General features: G+C 41.8%; 1 protein-coding gene across 4 annotated transcripts in view; it reads right to left on the bottom strand.

Moving 5' to 3' along the window:
• The window catches only part of TPK1 (thiamin pyrophosphokinase 1), a 492,286-nt gene that overhangs the window by 471,722 nt on the left and 1,090 nt on the right, over window positions 1–19,474 (bottom strand). The window lies entirely within an intron of this gene.

Here is a 19,474-nt window from a genome sequence, read left to right as displayed (position 1 = left end):
TTAGCTGTTTGGGGTTTTTTTAAGAAAAAAAATTTGGCCTTTGCCATCCAGCAAATTAATACCATTCCTCATATCACTTAACTGTTGCCTGTATTCATTCCTACAACCTTTCATTTTTGTTCAAATTCTGTTCTCTGACATTATCCCTTGTCCTCTACATTCATGTACATCCGTCCGTAAAGGTGCCAGGAGAGAGGCTTTGATTCCCATCCCCAGTGAAATCACCTATAATTCTGGCTACTCCAAAAATGTGTGATAGCTTCATGGTATACAGCCGTTCTGAAAGCGTTCTCTCTCTTTCCAGATGTGTTTTAGGTTATGTATGCACTACAGTTTAAGTCAATACAAATTACGTCACTCAGGCTGCCACTCGCAGGGGCTGGTGTAATTAAGTTGATGGCAGAGCGCTCTCCCATCATATTAACACGTCCACACGTAAGCTCTGGAGTGTAACCATAGCCCCATTTTTGTGGGCTGCCAACCATTAACATTTGCCACACCTACTTAGGAGTTGCACTTACAGACAGAAGGTGAGATACAGTTGATGGTGTAAGCAGAAATGCCTCGATGCCCAATATTAGGGAAACCGTTCTTGGGGCATAAGCCATTTCTAATAATAATAGTCTTTTTGTTACATTTAGTAGGTAAGGTGGGGTAGGGGTTGTTTGTTTTTTATTTTAAAAAAGGACAGAAAAGAAAAGCAAAAGCAATAAAAAGCCCAAATATGAATACTCTGAGATAAGGTTGACTCACCTGTTTTAAAACCACACCTAATTCATGAGAATTTTCCATGGGACAGAAGTCCATCATGTATCTCCCTTTAAGTATTGCTTTGTGATGCCACCAATTATGACCTTAAGCTAAGTAGAGTCCAATCATTCACTTTACTCACCCTCCCTTGTACCAGTTTAGTTTATGGATAACATGATCACAACGACAGATCTTACAGATAACGGTTATGTCCCAGCTCACTGGGAGCCCCTTAAATCAAGACACTGTGACTTCTTAGAGCGGTACATTATTATATAAGCAGCATTGACTATGTCTGTGCTGTGGGAATATTCATTCACACTGTAAACTCTCAGGGTAACATCCTAGCTCTACTGAAGTCAATGAGCGTTTTCCCAGTTTTCACCCTCCGAGTCCCATCCTAGAATGCACTAGGATCACTGTAAACTTTGGGAAGGATTTTGTAAAGGATGTTTTTTTCTCTGTTTGCTCAATGTCCCATTTAGGAATCTAGAGAGGATGTCCCAGAAAAGTGCAGTCAGACTCTTTACAAGCAACTTTGCTGACACTCTAGTTATAATACAAAGATTATTTATAACAATATATGCATAACAGAACCCATGAACCAGCAGTCCATTATCTAACACTCTCCTTCAAAGCATTTATTACTCTAGATCAGTGGTTCTCAACCAGAGGTACATGTCAGAGGTCTTCCAGGGGGTACATCAAGTCATCTAGATATTTGCCTAGTTTTAAAACAGGCTACATAAAAAGCCCTAGTGAAGTCAGTAGAAACTAAAATTTTTCCGTAACAGTGTGCTGTGACATCTTTGTATTTTTTATTTTTTTGTCTGAAACTTGGAGGAACACAAGTCAAATCAGACTCTTGAATGGGGTACACTAGTCTGGAAAGCTTGAGCCACTGCTCTAGATACTCTATCTAATGTATGCAAATCTGCGACGTAAATGCTGACTACCAGTAGCAGTGGTGCTAAAGTGAATTTACCTCAGGAGATTTTGCCATCTGGTGCACCTCACCATACCTCTCCATCCTCTCCCATATTTCACACTTTACTTTGATCACATGGAGCCTCGGACACAGTCTCAGTAATTGATATATTTACATATTTATCTCTCTGATTAATTTTATCTCTCTGATTAATTCAGTTAGAAATCATGTCTGGACAAAGCAAGTCAAAATGTATTGCCTTAGTCTCTAAGTCTTAAAAATGGAAATTCAGACAGCAGAACAATCTAATGTAAAGCTTGATCCTGCAAACCTTTTTCATGCATGAGTGTTCCTCCCACTTCTTTGCTTTCTACAGCTTTCCCCACTGGACAAACAATTGGACTCCTAGATTTTACATTTTTTCTAACCAATGCTTTGTGCACAACATACATACTCTCCTGCAAAAAGATTAACCATGCGGATAGGAATGGAAAGGGAGTGACAGAGTACTATTAGTGGCACCCTGATCACTGAACTTACTGCAACACAGAAAAGGCTACAGAAGCAATTCAGTACTTTTTGTCGGAGGATTATGAGCACCTGGGTGATTATCACTGAGCTAATGACATAAGTAGGACAGGAAGCAAGGAGAGCTCAGAGGAGAAGCTTAGAAGGTGACCAGTGCTGAGGAGAGAGGCTGCATGGAAAGCTCCTGCTACAAGATGCCTGTGGCATGTCAGTGTGTAAAAGTCCACAGGCATAAAAGATACATATGGTGAAAGGAAAAGAGCCTGGGCAAGTTTATGACCATTAGGTGATAGAAATAGGCTAGACAGTATGGCACAATGGAGTAGCTGAGGGAATGCCCTGGGACAGGGTGAAAAACTAATGCAAAGAGACCCAAGGGCAACTGTGATGGTGCCCCCCATAAGGCTTTATGGAAATATGCTTATGAATATATATGACATAACTGGAATATGTTCTAGGCCACATAGGCCATGTAACATATCTATGTAAAGGTTATGATCTACTGAATCTATTAAAACTATTTGTATGCATGTGTCATTTTTGTATTGGAAGTTATGAATATTGGCCGTATACTGGCTTGATTTCTAAATAACCTTAGTAGAGCATAAGCTTTCGTGAGCTACAGCTCACTTCATCGGATGCATTTGGTCAGTTCCTGGAGAAAGGAATTTGCAAAGTTAAGTACCCAATCAAGAAGCACTTAAGGAACAATGCATCTTGGAATGCTCCAATCCACATAAGAAGTCTTTTCTGGAGACATTCAAGATACCATGTGGGCAATGACTTCTGCCTGTAAAAACTGAGAGTCATGCATGGACATGTGACTTGCTCAGGTGACTTCAGAACTCCATCTTGGAGCTGGATTTTGCATAGGAGAGAGGAGGGGGCTCCACCCACAAGAGAAAGTCTATTTAAGCCCATGGGAGACCCCTCCATTTTGTCTTCAGCTGGCTAAGGAGATAGTCTCTCCACCCCCAAGGATATCTGAAAGAAACTGGAACAAAGGACAGTAACCACAGGAGTGTGAGTGCTTGCTGGACCCAGATTAGAAGGAGGCTAGTCTGTAAAAGAGAGCTTATTGGAACTGGTGAGGTTTTTATCTGTATTCAGTTTGATTAGACATAGACTTGAGTGTTTTATTTTATTTTGCTTGTAATTCACTTTGTTCTGTCTGTTACCTCTTGGAACCACTTAAATCCTACTTTCTGTATTTAATAAAATCACTTTTTACTTATTAATTAACCCAGAGTATGTATTAATACTTGGGGCGGGGGGGGGGGGGAACAGCTGTGCGTATCTCTCTATCAGTATTATAGAAGGCAAACAATTTATGAGTTTACCCTGTATAAGCTTTATACAGGGTAAAACGGATTTATTTGGGGTTTGGACCCCACTGAGAGTTGGGCATCTGAATGTTAAAGACAGGCACACTTCTGTAAGCTGCTTTCAGTTAAGGCTAGAGCAGTTAGGGGAAATGGTTCAGACCTGGGTCTGGGTTTGCAGTAGGCTAGCAGGTCTGGCTCAAACCAGGCAGGGCACTGAAGTCCTAAGCTGACAGGGCAGGAAAGCAGGAGCAGAAATAATCTTGGCACATGAGGTGGCAATCCCAAGGGGGTTTCTGTGATCCAACCCTTCAGATTACAAATCTGAAAACATTTGTACATTCATACAAAACAATCAGAGAAAAGCTGAAGGGAGCAGCTAATCAGGGCCAAGCAGGCCCACATAAAAAGGGAGCTGCAGGACAAAAGCTGGCTCTCCCGGGAGCCCAGGGAGGGAGCACTGTGTCTCTGGACAGGAGAAAGAACTGCCAACACCCTGGACAGAGCAATGCTGCAAGCAGGAACTAGGCTGTCTGCTGGGGTTGGCAGTCTGAGGCCCTGAGGCAAGGGCAAAGAGGATGCTGAGGCCTCAAGGAAATGGCCAGATAATTTGCTGCAGTAGCCACTAAGGGAAGTGGCTGAACAGCAGACTGCAGGTCCCCCAGTGGGGGGGGCACAGTGTGTGGCACAGCCAGAGGGCTGTGTAGCTGAAGAGGACGCAGTGGTTCAGGGAGAGATGTAGGTCCTAGAGCAGGAGTGACACCAGCCAAGCACAACCCAAAGAGGGTGCACTAACATGCAGAGCTAATTCCCAAGACAGCCAGCAGGAGGTGCCAGAGTGATGAGCAAACCCCATTACGCTTGCCTATTTACACAGCAAGCTTTTCAGGGTACAGATTTCTCTCACTATGTGTTTGTACAGCACCTAAGTACTTCTGTCCTTGATCTAAGCACTAATATATTATAAATAATTATATACAGTACCCACACAGCGTATATACAATTGACCAGATTCTCACAAGCTGTCATCTTCAGCATAAACACCCTCATGACATGAACATACTGATCCTGGAAGCCTTTCATTTAGTGCATCGAGCAAATTTAAGGGATCTGATGAGTCAGCTCAGCTGCCCATGGCCTTGAGCTGAACACCCATTCTGCTTTGAGATCTCAAATACGTGAGTGACATTGTCTTGTTGGTTCAGTTTGATGAATCGCTGGAGCTGAAGGCCAATCTGGTCCGGCAAGAAGCAATGCACACTGACATGGCTATGAATCCAGATAAAACTAAGTCTTTGGCCATTACCATCAAGCAACCTCCAGTCCCAGATTACAACCAGCTCAGTATTACCCTATCCAGATGGGACATCGAGCAGATGGCAACTGTCAAATACTTCAGCAGCGCCATAGACCATACTAGAGGATGCATGAAAGTGGATGCATGTAGAGGATGCATGAAAGGGCACTTGTGTAGCAGCAGTTTCTGCCTTGTTTTGGTCCTTCAGCAGCCTCTGGGGGGATATTGTGATATCAGGCTTGTTAGGAAACTGCAGCTCTATAGAACCAGTTACACCAACTTCACTTGGATTTGGATTAGTCCCCATAAATTTAAGAATTGAAACTGTGACCTTGTAACAGGGTAGCAGACTAAGAACGTGAAGAAAAGAAGGTCCTTCTTTTCAGTGACCCACAGGCTCAAGTGATAAAACACTGAATTAAGAGTCACGCTGGTAGGTGGGCACAACCGTCTTGTATCAGGACATAAAGAGAACCACTGAAGAGCTAGGAAGAGCAGATTCTAGGGGAAACCCTAAAAACAAGCAAGTTCAAGCAGGAAGCTTAGGCAAAAGCTTACATTGTACTATTGTTTTTGAGTTACTATCAGCACAAAACCCCATGAATGAGGTGAGTCTGGTCATTAAGGGTTTGATCCTAGACCTATTGAAATCAATGGTAGAGCTCCCCTTGACTTCAGGATCAGGCCCTAACTCAAGGTCTGTGTGCTTTGTTGAAGAGGGAGTCAGCCTGTTTACAGCCCTGCTCTTGAGGTCCTGAAAGTGGAGAGGGAAACATCACACTCTGGCCCTGAGAATTTAAAGGAAGTGTCAATTTAGAAATAATGTTTATTAATAACAATTACTAAATATTATTAACCCTGATGACATTTTTCAAATTCTAGTTCACTCTTCCCTGTTTATGCTTTTCATTTACTTTGTATTTCTCTCCGCTTGGACAATGAAAACAATGAACAAAGTCAATTTTGCTTTTGTTCACGGTCTGTTTCATTTTCGGATTCTCATTGCTACAAAATTTCAGTTTCAAAGACTTCAAGCAAAAGCCCACATGATAATCAACAATTTTTCCTTTACAATTTAAAGGAAAACATTCACAGAATTATTACTATTGGTTTTGTAAAAGCTTGTTTTTTTCAGAACAGATTTTGGGTCAAGGATGAGATGACAGAGATGGGCCTCATTATTCCAGTTTTAAACCACTTAAATCAGTTACACCAGCTTAAAACTAGACTAATGAGGTGGTAAGTCAGGCCCGTTAATTTTAACGGCAAAAATGTCAGGAAATTCAAACGTTACGGTTCTCTCAACAAAACTAATGAAGCCATATTAAATATATTGTTGCCTCTTTAGTGAGTGGTGGCTGATTTGGGGGGCTTGCTGGTTTCCCATCAGACGAAAAATCAGAGATACAGGATCAAGGTTTTTTTACCTAATGTAATTTGTTCAGTTACAAAGTGTACTCAAATTCTATTGAAAAGGAACAGAGATGGTCACAAACTACACAAAGGCAGAAACCTCAACTAAAGTACCAGGTTTCAAGTCTCTGCCAAGAAGCAGCTCCCTTGGGCCTTGTCTCCCTAGTTCTCCTATTTAACACAGTTTGTTTTCCTGAGGCTATGTCTACACTATGTACACCAGTAAAGCGCCCCTAGTGTGGATACAGTGTATACCGGCAAAAGCCCAGTTTGGCCAGCATAACTGTATCTAAACTAAGGGCTTTTTCCTGGCACAGCTATGTCGGTCCGGGATGACTCCTCGACACCCCTCATTGACACAGCTATGCCAGCAGAAGCTGGTATTGTAGCCTTGGGGGTTTTTTCACCAAAGAACCCCGAGGCAAAACCACTTGCCAAGAAGCACCAGGTCTCAAAAAGGTGAGCCTGAAGAATAACTCTCCTGTTGTGTGGCCATCCGGCAACATAAAGAAACCTCAGGAAAGGTTGCAGTGCCCATCCAAAGGAGAGGTTTCAGAGTAGCAGCCGTGTTAGTCTGTATTCGCAAAAAGAAAAGGAGGACTTGTGGCACCTTAGAGACTAACCAATTTATTTGAGCATAAGCTTTCATGGGCTACAGCTCACTTCATCGGACTGTGGTTACAGCATGTGGTGCCTTTAACTCTTTCTATAGGAAGTTTCCTACTGTGCTTATACATCAGCAACTCCTAACAGTAACATCTTTTGCTAAAACAATATTTACCCGTTTTTTAAAAAGAAATGCGTCCAACTCTTATCAAAGAAGCAACTAAGTATTTCTGACACAAATTACAATCATACTTTTTTCAACTATTCTACTCCCATTGTGGCTGCCAAAAAGAATAATTTCTTGGGGGACAAGACAAGAAAAATAAGAGTAAAAAACCCCAGGAAAATCCTAAAAAAAACAAAGAGGAGTCAGCAAAAAAAATTAAACGTAAGAGACCAAAATCCTGCTCCCATTGAAGTTACTGACTCTATTCCCATGGATTTCAATCAGAGGGTGGATGTGGTCTGACAAACATGCCTTACATCATACCTCGAAGCCTTCCAGATATAGATTCTGGCAGACAATCCATGAAGACAAGTTACAAAGGCAGGACACTCTACTGAGAAAATGCTGCTGGTGTTTAAAAAAAAAAAAAAATCAATCCCAGGAAACGACAGCAAGAGCCTCTTACTAGCAATTCGGTATAGGGCAAGAAACAAATATAACAGCATTCCAAAAATGTTGTATATAGCTATCTATATATAGCATAGTTGAGTGAATATTGCTGAAGAAAATTTAACTTTTCAATTTGTTAACTTTTTAACGATGCAAACTTAATAATGCATTAACATAGTTGTTTGCATTCATCAAATATAGAGGTCACTTGTCTGGGTAGAATCATCTATTCACATACACATGCTGGAATAAATATGCATGTAAAAGATGGCATTTAAACATCACTCTCAATTTACAGAAAGACATAGGCCAAAATAATCAGACTTGGATGTTTAAAGGTGGACAGCAGGGCTAGGTGGTTGTATGCAGAATAAATATATTTGTTTTCTTGCGGTATTTTGTGGTGGGTGAGATCTGCCACTACTTTTCTTTTTTTATATTTTTTTTTGTTTTAACTGGTTTTTATCCTTAATAATTGCCAAAGAAGCCTTTAAGATAGGCTTCTTTTAGTGTGTTAAATAGAGATAAATTTTCACTAGCAATTGAAAAATGTTTTCTGGATTAAGCTGTCAATCAACAATGCTGTTAGCAAAAGGCTGGCTCTTAGATCCATGCCTAATAAGCTTATTAAATCTGGAAGCCTGTAGAAGGAGGATTACCAACCATACTTGGCAGCTGGATACTGTGTTTTTCAGTGAATGGGTGAGGAATTATATTTGTATTAGGTTTTGGTCTAAAACTTGGACATCAACAAACATAATGTGATCAAGTGCAACATTTTACCTTAGGGGTTCCCAACTGGGGTTGCAAGGTTATTACACGGGGGGGGTCGGGTCGCAAGCTCTTAGCCTCCACCCTAAACCCCGCTTTGCCTCCAGCATTTATAATGGTGTTAAATATATTTTAAAAGTGTTTTTAATTTATAAGGGGGGGTCGCACTCTGAAGCTTGCTATGTGAAAGGGGTCACCAGTACAAAACTTTGAGAACCACTGTTTTACCTATTCAAAAACTTGCACTGAACCTGTCTTCACATGTACAAGCTGAAAACAGATCACAAATACAAGTATAGGGTTTTGGGGGGAGTGGGAGAAATAGAGGGTTTTGTAATTTTTGGAACCCAAGACTTCCAAGCCTGGACCAGTCACCTAGTATAGTTTTTCCTGTGCAACAATTTACCACGTGTTCCTACTTCATATTAGCTTCTGCTTTATTCAGACTGGGTTCGTATTTGCAAACAGGCAATTTCTTCTATTGTTTTCCATATTCGGAGATCAAGCCTAAACGTGGACTTGTATCTGAAACCTGTAGGCAGTTTGTATATGATTTGACAATAAGGCTGCTGTAAAACCACAAAATATATATCTTTAAAAACTCATTGTGAAGGGTACCACCAGGACTAAGGAAGGAAGACAATACTCTTCTGAAAGCACATTTGCTTCAAAGACTCCTGGTCCTTTCAGCAGAACCATTATACTGTTATGAGCTGGGTAAAAACATTTTTATGGGTTAAGTTAAAACCTTGTTAAAAATTGTGTGTGAACATGACCTCCATTTAAGATAGTGGTAAGAGATATTTAAAGGGTCACATCTAAAACAGGGCACAATGAAGTCTGCCCAGAAACTAGCAACGTGTGAGAAAAGGGTTTCCCTTGGCGTTTTTCTGATCAGGAGGGTGAGTGCAGAAAAAGTATAGCTTGTGGAGATGGGGGGGCAGACAAGAAACTGAGAAAGACTCAGAGGCAGGAAGAAAGTCAGCACAAGGCCCAAGCAATAGCCTGTAAGAAGGGGGAGGCCCTGGAGAAGCCTAGTGGACAGTTTTGGGTCTAGTGCTGGCTAAAGAGGCTTAGGGCTATAAGAAGCGGTCACATTTTGTGGTTCCACCTGTGTTTAGAGAAGCAGGACTTTGTATATTCGTTGTAAATAAATAAGATTACATCATAGACAATACCAGACTCTATTACCAATTTCTACTCCCAACTGGACCATCCCTGAACTTTGACTAGCCACTTAGAACATAAGAATGGCCATCCTGGGTCAGACTAAAAGGTCCATCTAGCCAAGTATCCTGTCTTCTGTGGCCAGTGCTTCAGAGGGAATGAACAGAACAGGCGATCATCAAGCTATCCATCCCCTGTCACCCATTCCCAGCTTCTAGCAACTCACTTTTACCCATTTGAGCTATAGGATGATGAAAAAAATGTTCTTGCCCACCTAACCCCATTTTTTGAAAAAGATTAACATAAAGAAACAGTTTCTATTCACTTGTTTGAATGGTAAAATTCTCATATAATTCAACTGTCAATTAAAAACATTGTTATTCACAGGTTATATCACTTCCATGTATAGCAGGGGTTCTCAACCTATTCATCATTGTGGGCAGCATCCAATATTACCTGTATGGCCCTGAAGAGGTCATATGGGCCGCATCTGTGTGCTGACTGGGCCGCAGGTTGAGAACCACTGATGCAATATTAGCAATATTGCTGAGTAAGTGGACCTAGCAAATCCTACTACCCAAAGATTCCAAGTACTAATCAGGTGCAGGCCTGCCTGTCTTTTCTCTGTCAGAAAATAGTTTACCCCAGATTATACACAACATTAAGCTATGGGTTGAGGGGTGTTCTCTCCTGTGGCTTGCTTCTGATATACAGGTGACCTTGCTTTAACAGAACAAAGCTCTAGTTTCAAATGGAGAGGGCGGGAAAGGGGCGGGAAAGGATGCAAAGGGTTACCTGCAATAAATGGAAATTTCAGCTTTACAGGCAGTTACCTGGCGATATTCTTTTAAAGCTGAAACAGCTTTGGCTCATTTAACTGGAGACAATGTGATTCCAGACACCAGTGAAATAACTATATCATCAACTATAACCATATAAACTTAAGTTTTAAGAGGTACTTAAAATAATCATCTTGATAAAACCTCAAAGCCCATTCAAGTTGATGAAAAGGGTAAAGAGAGTTACACTTACAGACAGACGGTGAGATACAGTTGACCGTGTAAGCAGAAACGCCTCTTGATGCTCAATATTAGGGAAACCATTCTAGGGGCATAAGCCATTTCTAATAATAATCGTCTTTTTGTTACTTCCTCTTCTGAAGGAATCAAATCCGAGCCCCAACTACCACCCCAGGAACTGGTGTGGTTCTGATGCACAATAGGTATGGGGAATAGGATATAACGGAGACAGCCGCCACAAATGGCTCACACTCCCCACATGATGTGAGAAATAGTTTCACGGAGCTCTCTGTGGGCCAGGATACAGAGAGCAAGGTAAGAGGATTTTCTGCTATGCAGAGCCTTCCCCTCTGCAGGAGAGCGATAAGGAAGTGTCCACCAGGGAGCTACCTTGCTGGTGGACTTGGGCAATGGAGGATGTGTCTCTCTCTTTCATCCACCTCGTCTGGCAGAAGTTATAAAATGACAAAAGCTGTATCGGGGCCCCCTTAAAACTAAATAAAGTCATCGTTTATGCTGTAGATGAAAGGGCTTTTGTACATCAAAAAAGTTAAGTTTGAATTACATGTGGGAACAAACAGAAATCCAGTGTAGACTATGGCATACAGTGCTCCACGTTAGCAATATTGCTGAGTAAGTGGACCTAGCAAACTCTACTACCCAAAGATTCCAAGTACTAATCAGGTGCAGGCCTGTTTAAAGCATACAGCAGCACACCAATGTTAAGGAGACCAAGGCATGGTACGGAGCTCTCAAAGTCCACTGTAGTTAAAGTTTAGCTAAACTAGTCTCACTGCAGAACCCACAAAGGGCAACCTAGGCACAACACCAAGGTCACCAACCCACACGCAAAGGTTATAAACAAACCATAGGAGGGAAACAAAGGGTGGTACGCTGTAGAAGGCATTAGATCTTTTAAACAAAGAAAACAGAGTTGCTTTTAAAATGAATTCACAAACTGTAATGTAACAAACTGTTATGAGCCTTGTGAATTTGCTGTATCACACCTGAACGACTATGTACACAATCTACCCCACGCCACACAGCTGTGCTGCAGAATCTAAGTTTTCATTTTTAAAAAAGTATCTAGGCCCCCTAGTTGCAAAAATAACTTTCCAAGTGTGAAACAAATGTAAGTCAATGAAATATTGTCTGCAGAAACAGAATGCCGCAGAAAAAAGCTAGAGAGCCACTGAGTACTTTCCCCCTCCCATTCATTGCAATGGAGCATTAACCAATGCCTGCTGCTGACATTTTAAATATCACCATTTGCTATGCCTTCACTGCCAAAATAAATGTGTTTTCCACGACAGGATGACTAACGCACCTTAGCTATCCTGCTGCAAAATCCTAGTGGAGACAAAGCACTGTAGTTTTACACTGAGATGAACTAGGTAAGGCCCACTGTATGAGTAAGAGGGCAGATGTGGGGGAAGGAGAGATGGTACAAAAATATCGGAAGGACAGAACAGGTCATGCTGGTGGGGGAGTGGCACTACATGCGAAAGGAAGCGTAGAATCAAATGAAGTAAAAATCTTAAATGAACCAAACTGTACCACTGAGTCTCTATGGATAGTAATGCCATGCTCTAATAAGAAGAATATAGCAGTAGGGATGTATTACCCACCACCAGACCAGGATGATGATAGTGACTGTGAAATGCTCAGGAAGATTAGAGAGGCCATTAAAATAGAAAACTTAATAATAATGGGAGATTTCAACTATCCCTATATCGACTGGATACATGTCACCTCAGGACAGGATGCAAAGATAAAGTTTCTTGACACCTTAAATGACTGCTTCTTGGAGCAGCTAATCCTGGAACCCAAAGAGGAGAGACAATTCTTGATTTAGTCCTTAGTGGAACACAGGATCTGGTCCAAGAGGTGAATATAGCTGGACCGCTTGGTAATAGTGACCATAATATAATTAAATTTAACATCCCTGTGGTGGGGAAAACACCACAGCAGCCCAAAAACTATAGCATTTAACTTCAGAAAGGGGAACTACACAAAAATGAGGAGGTTAGTTAAACACAAATTAAAAAGGTACAGAGCAAAAAGTGAAATCCCTGGAAGCTGCATGGAAACTTTTTAAAGAAACCATAACAGAGGCTCAACTTAAATGTATACCCCCAAATTAAAAAATATTGCAAGAGAACCAAAAAAGTGCCACCATGGCTAAAAAACAAAGTAAAAGAAGCAGTGAGAGGCAAAAAGGCATCCTTTAAAAAGTGGAAGTTAAATCTTAGTGAGGAAAATAGAAAGGAGCATAAACACTGGCAAGTGAAGTATAAATATATAATTAGGAAGGCCCAAAAAAGAATCTGAAGAACAACTAGCCAAAGACTCAAAAAGTAATAGCAAAAAAAAAAATTGTAAGTACATCAGAAGCAGGAAGCCTGCTAAACAACCAGTGGGGCCGCTGGACAATAGAGGTGCTAAAGGAGCACTGAAGGACGATAAGGCCATTGCAGAGAAACTAAATTAATTCTTTGCATCCATCTTCACAGCTGAGAATATGAGGGAGATTCCCAAGCATGAGCCATTCTTTTTAGGTGACAGATCTGAGGAACTGTCCCAGACTGAGGTATCATTAGATGAGGTTTTGAAATAAACTGATAAACTAAACAGTAATAAGTCACCAGAACCAGATGGTATTCACCGAGAGTTCTGAAGGAACTCAGATGTGAAACTGCAGAACTACTAACTGTAGTCTATAACCTATCATTTAAATCAGCTTCTGTACCAAATGAGTGGAGGATAGCTAATGTGAAGCCAAGTTTTAAAAAGGGCTCCTGCGGTGATCCCAACAATTACAGGACGGTAAGCCTGACTTCAGTACTGGGCAAACTGGTTGAAACTATAGTAGAGAACAAAATGGTCAGACCCATAGATTAACATAATTTGGTGGGGAAGAGTCATCATGGCTATTGTAAAGGGAAAATCATGCCTCGCCAATCTGCTAGAATTCTTTGAGGGGGTCAACAAGCATGTGAACAAAGGGCATCCAGTGGATATAGTGTACTTAGATTTTCAGAAAGCCTTTGACAAAGTCCCTCACCAAAGACTCTTAAACATGGGATGAGAGGGAAGGTCCTCTCACAGACTGGTAACTGGTTAAAAGATAGGAAACAAAGGGTAGGAATAAATGGTCAGTTTGAAGAATGGAGAGAGGTAAATAGTGATGTCCCGCAGGGGACTGTACTGGGCCTAGTCCTATTAACATATTAATAAATGATCCGGAAAAAGGGGTAAACAGTGAGGTGGCAAAATCTGTAGATGATACTAAACTATTCAAGATAGCTAAATCCCAGGCAGACTGTGAAGAGCGAGAGAAGGATCTCACAAATCTGGGTGACTGGGCAACAAAATGGCAGATGAAATTCCATGTTGATAAATACAAACATTGGAAAACATAATCCCAACTATACATATAAAATTATCTAAATTAGCTGTTACCACTCAGAAGAGATCTTGGAGTCATCGTGGATAGTTCTCTGAAAACATCCATTCAATGTGCAGCGCAGTAAAAAATGCGGACAGAACGTTGGGAATCATTAAGAAAGGGACAGATAATAAGACAGAAAATATCATATTGCCTCTTTCTAAATCCATTGTACACCCACATCTTGAATAGTGTGTGCAGATATGGTCGCCCCATCTCAAAAAAGATATATCTGAATTGGAAAAGGTTCAGAAAAAGGCAACAAAAATTATTAGGAGTATCCAACGGCTTCCATATGAGAAAAGACTGGGACTTTTCAGCTTGGAAAAGAGACTACTAATGGGGGATATAACTGAGGTCTATAAAATCATGACTGGTGTGAAGAAAGTAAATAAGGAAGTGTTATTTACTCCTTCTCATAAACACAAGAACTAGGGGTCACCAAATGAAATTAATAGGCAGCAGATTTAAAAACAAACAAAAGGGAATATTTCTTGACACAACACACAGTCAACTTGTGGAACTCTTTGTCAGAGGATGTTGTGAAGGCCAAGACTATAACAGGATTCAAAAAAGAACTAGATAAATATATGGAGGATAGGTCCATCAATGGCTATTAGCCAGGATGGCCAGGGATGGTGTCCCTATCATCTGTTTGCTAGAAGCTGGAAATTGGTGACAGGGAATGGATCACTTGATGATTACCTGTTCCATTCATTCCCTCTGGGGCACCTGGCATTGGTCATGTCGGAAGACAGGATACTGGGCTAGATGGACCTTTGGTTTGACCCAGTATGGCCTTTCTTATGTAGCTAGGTCAGGTCAGTGCTTTGTGACAGAAACCACAGAGATCTTATCTCTATTAGGATTTTACAGTGGGAAAACCATCATATGTTAGTTATCTCACTGTAAAAACAACACCACCTTTTTGGCAGTGAAAATACAGCCATGGTTAACAATTTCATTGCAGATCACTTTATCACAAACATCCAGTTAATGAGCTTATCCATTGCTGCTAGGTGGTTATTTAGATATCATGAAAGAAGGAATTTACTCTACGAGTGGCGAGGTAAGACTTCAAGCCCTACCAGGAAACTCGAATGCCAACTTTACTTCTGCTCACCAGAAGTGCAGAAGGGGACATGCATCCTCTTTCCATTGCCAAAAAGTTCAACGATCCTCTTGGGTCCCAAAAATCAAACGCCTCCATCACTTTTCCAGTTATCAAAAGTTGTCAACTACCTCACAGCCACATGTCATATCCTCCATTCCTTTCCTGTACTGCTCTTACAATGAATACAACTACATTGCAATAAAAATTAAAATTTGGATGAAACACAAAAATCTGAATTTACTATGAAAATAACTAATCCAAGGCGCACCGTACTGATTGTTTCAGAGTAACAGCCGTGTTAGTCTGTATTCGCAAAAAGAAAAGGAGTACTTGTGGCACCTTAGAGACTAACCAATTTATTAGAGCATAAGCTTTCGTGAGCTACAGCTCACTTCATCAGATGCAAGTGATCTGATGAAGTGAGCTGTAGCTCACGAAAGCTTATGCTCTAATAAATTGGTTAGTCTCTAAGGTGCCACAAGTACTCCTTTTCTTTTTGCGTACTGATTGTGTTACTCACTTCAATAATTAAATGAATAACAACTTCCCTTTTTAACTTACCTATAGCTGTCCTAGAATTTAGCACTAGGGTGCCACATAGAGCAGGAATCTTGGTTGTAGACCACAGGCCCAAAAAGAACATGGGGCTTTGGCATGGACCTATCACTCACTGAAATTCATAATCTACAAGTCATATACAGTAATGAATCCCATTGCAGTTTCATTTTACAGAGAAAAAATATTTTTCCCAGGCTTTGTATACTTCAATCCTGCTCTTAAGCTCTACTTCACTATCCATTTTAAACGGCATTAAGCAAATTAATACTGTTTTGGAGCACATAGCACAGTTTCTGTCCACCCCTCTGCAATTTTAAATTGTGCTCCAGCTTTTTTACTGAATTGTCTTCAGAGCTCGTGAAGTTTGACTACAATGGTTTTGAAGAGCAGTTCTCAAACCTTTGGTACTTGGGCCACAATCAGGTGCTATGTGTGTTGATTTAAAATTACTGCCAAAATAAGAACCCACTATAACTACACTGATTAAAATTATGAAGTTGGCACAGCAAATGTTTTTGGGCCAATGAATTCAAAATGGGGTACCTGAAGTCTGGCTCCTAAGCCCATATGTATTTTATTCTGTTCAATACAGGATCTTCTATAGTCATCATCATGGTAGTATCTCAGCACCTTCTAGAAGTGCATTAAACCACATAACTAACATCAGCCAGATGTAGTTCCTTCTTTCTCTCATCCTCTCCCCAGGGTTATGCTACTGTGAATACAGTAAAAAGAACAGGGGTACTTGTGGCACCTTAGAGACTAACAAATTTATTTGAGCATAAGCTTTTGTGAGTTTTTCCACTGAATGCATCCGATTAAGTGAGCTGTAGCTCACGAAAGCTTATGCTCAAATTAATGTGTTCGTCTCTAAGGTGCCACAAGTACTCCTTTTCTTTTTGCGGATACAGACTAACACGGCTGCTACTCTGAAACCTGTGAATATAGTGTAGTGTTTTGTTTTGGCTGGGTGGTATTATTATACATATATGCTGCTGTGTGTTTATATGTTAGTGAAGACAAGGTTGAAGGAGTAAGCCTTGCACTTGGCACAGAAGATGGAGAGGTTTGCTATGCTTCAAAGTTCCTACAAAAGTTCATTCTACATTCTTGACCAGATCTCAAGAAAGTGCAATCTCTTGCACAGACAGGGTTTACCAAAACCAAAGCAACTTTTGCTAGTGAGGACAAGACTTTATCTGTGGTATCTAGGTGTATCTTACCCTACACTACCATGTAAAATTGACTACTGCATACAGATACCTACACACAGCAACTGTTTTACAAAATAAATGGTGACAAATACCCACTCTTCTACTGTACAGATAGATAGCATTAAATCCGATAGGATTTTTTTGATGCACCAAATAACATTTTTACTGTGTAGCTATGTTTTAGAAATCAGATTATGGTGCAACTAGAAAAAGATAATCAATGAACTCTCCAAACACCACTCACCTTTCTAACCAAGACCAACAGTGCCCAAAAGAAATGCAGCTTATGCTGTCCAGTATCTGTTTTTATTAAGAATAGTTCATGTAAATCTTTCCTTTTTAGTAACTTTAAACCGTCCTTGAATTGGATCAAGAAGGAAAAACTTGTAAAGTTATAAAGCCAAACATAACACAAAAAAATTCTGGGGAAAAGTTTAAATATATTGACAGAGAAAATGCTTTGTTTTAAAATTTTGAAACAGATTAACAGATTTATTAAACTCAAAAAGATGACAATTTTTTAGAATTCTTATTTTCCAAATATATCTGCTTGTTGGTATTATATATATATACACACACACACAAAGATTATATACACTCACCCCTCCCATCCATCTACCCCATGGTGGCTTAAATGAATCTGCCTTGTCATAACCACTCTCAGCAAAGCCAGAGCATCATAATAAAGAATTCAGTCCCCTTTACCAAAGCAACTCTTTTCAGCAATATCATTTAATATTTATATTACAATAGCACTCCCAAGGATCCAGTTATGATGAGAGATAGTCTCAGGCACTGCACACAATGGGGTCCTGGTCCATGACTAGGGCTCTTATGTGCTATGATAATACCAATGATAATTAATAAGAATACCGTACAAGCATATATGAAGACACAGTCCCTGCCACAAAGAGCATAGAGGTTACTTTTGTACTTTCACTTTTTATATATTATACACACACAGGGTAAGGAGATATTTAATAATGAATTTTCAGAATTGCAAAACATGCCACAACAACATAAGAGTGGAAAATCAAACCAAAAACGGAGATTCAGCTTACAGAATTGGTGAGGACACATTTGTGGCTTCAGAGCACGTACCAGGCAAGATATTCACCTAGCATATCCCAAGGATCCACTAAGATATTATAATATGTATCCAAAGATCCACAGCCAGAGGCCAGTCTTCTCATCAGCTTTAGGCCTTGTCTACATGAGAAAATTTCACCAACTAAACTAAAGGTAGTATTTTAAACTGATTTAGTTAAACCAGTGAAAATTCCTGTGTAAACACTCCTATTACAGTTTAAATCATTTATCTTATTTCCATTTAGGGTATGTCTACACCAGGGGTGGGCAAACAACGGCCCGCGGGCTGGATTTGGCCCCTCAGGGCTTTGAATCCGGCCCGCGGGACTGCCCCCATGGCATCGTGGGCCCTGCCCTGCTCTGCTCTCAGAAGCGGCTGGCACCATGTCCCTGGGGCCCCGGGGGAGGAGGGGGCGAGCAGAAGGCTTCATATGTTGCCCTTGTCTCCAGGCACCGCCACCCGCAGCTCCCATTGTCCGGGAACGGGGAACCGCGGCCAATGGGAGCTTCGGGGAAGGTACCCGGAGGCGTGGCAAGGGCAGCGCACAGAGCCCTGTGCCCCCCTGCTCCCTCAGGGGCCGCGCAGGGATGTCGGGCCAGCCGATTTCTGGAGCGGCACAGCGTGGGGCCAGGGCAGGGAGGCAGGGAGACTACCCTGGCCCCGGTGCGTGCTGCTGCCACCCCAGAGCCGCTTTAGGTAAGCAGCACCAGGCTGGAGCCTGAACCCCACCCCCCAACTCCCTGCCCTAATCCCCCTGCCACATCCCGCACCCCTACTGCACCCCAACCCTCTGCCCTAAGCTCCCTGCTGCACCCTGCACCCCCATTCACCCATCTCCCTGCCCTGAGCCACCTGTCGCACCCACACCCCTCCTGCACCCGAACCCCCTACCCTGAGCTCCCTCCCGCAGTCCGCACCCCTCCTGCACCCCTGCCCTGAACCCCCTCCTCATACTCCCTGGCACGTACTTCAGGAGGTGAAGGCCGCTTTGCCGCCCGCCCCCTTCCCTGAGCCCCCTCATACATCCCGCACCCCTCCTCTGCCCCAATCCCTTGCCCTGAGCCTGTTCCTGCACACCGTACGCCCTCCCACACTCTGCACTCCCTCCCGCACCCCGACCCCCTGCCCTGCATACAATTTCCCCACCCAGATGTGGCCCTCGGCCCAAAAAGTTTGCCCACCCCTAGTCTACACTCACATTTTATAGCGCTCTAACTTGCTGGCTCAGGGGTGTGAAAGATCACCCACCTCAGCGCAGCAAGTCTGAGCGCCTTAAAGCGCTAGTGTGGACAGGCTCTGAGTGATGGGGAGCCAATCCCCTCGTGGAGGTGGAGTACCAGAAGCGCTGGGAGAGCTGTCGCCCAGTGCTTGCAGCCAACCACACTCGCACGTCAAAGCGGTGCCGCGGGAGCATTCAGTTTAAATTAAACTGAAATAGGCCAATCTTAAACCAAAATAAGAGTGCATACATAGGCATTAGCACCAATTTAACTCTATCTGTTTAAAACATTTTTAAATTAAACCTTGTTCCCCAGTTCCACCACATGTGCCTCCTCTCTTTACCTCCTCAAGGGATGATTCCCATCACAATAACATCAAACTTGCTCTACTGGCAACAAATGAAGGGGAATGT

This window comes from Lepidochelys olivacea, assembly GCF_965140295.1.
Source record: "Lepidochelys olivacea isolate rLepOli2 genome assembly, chromosome: 2".
Classification (NCBI taxonomy): Eukaryota; Metazoa; Chordata; order Testudines; family Cheloniidae; genus Lepidochelys; species Lepidochelys olivacea.
Note: the sequence above shows the minus strand (reverse complement) of the source record. Positions and strands in the feature narration are given on the sequence as shown.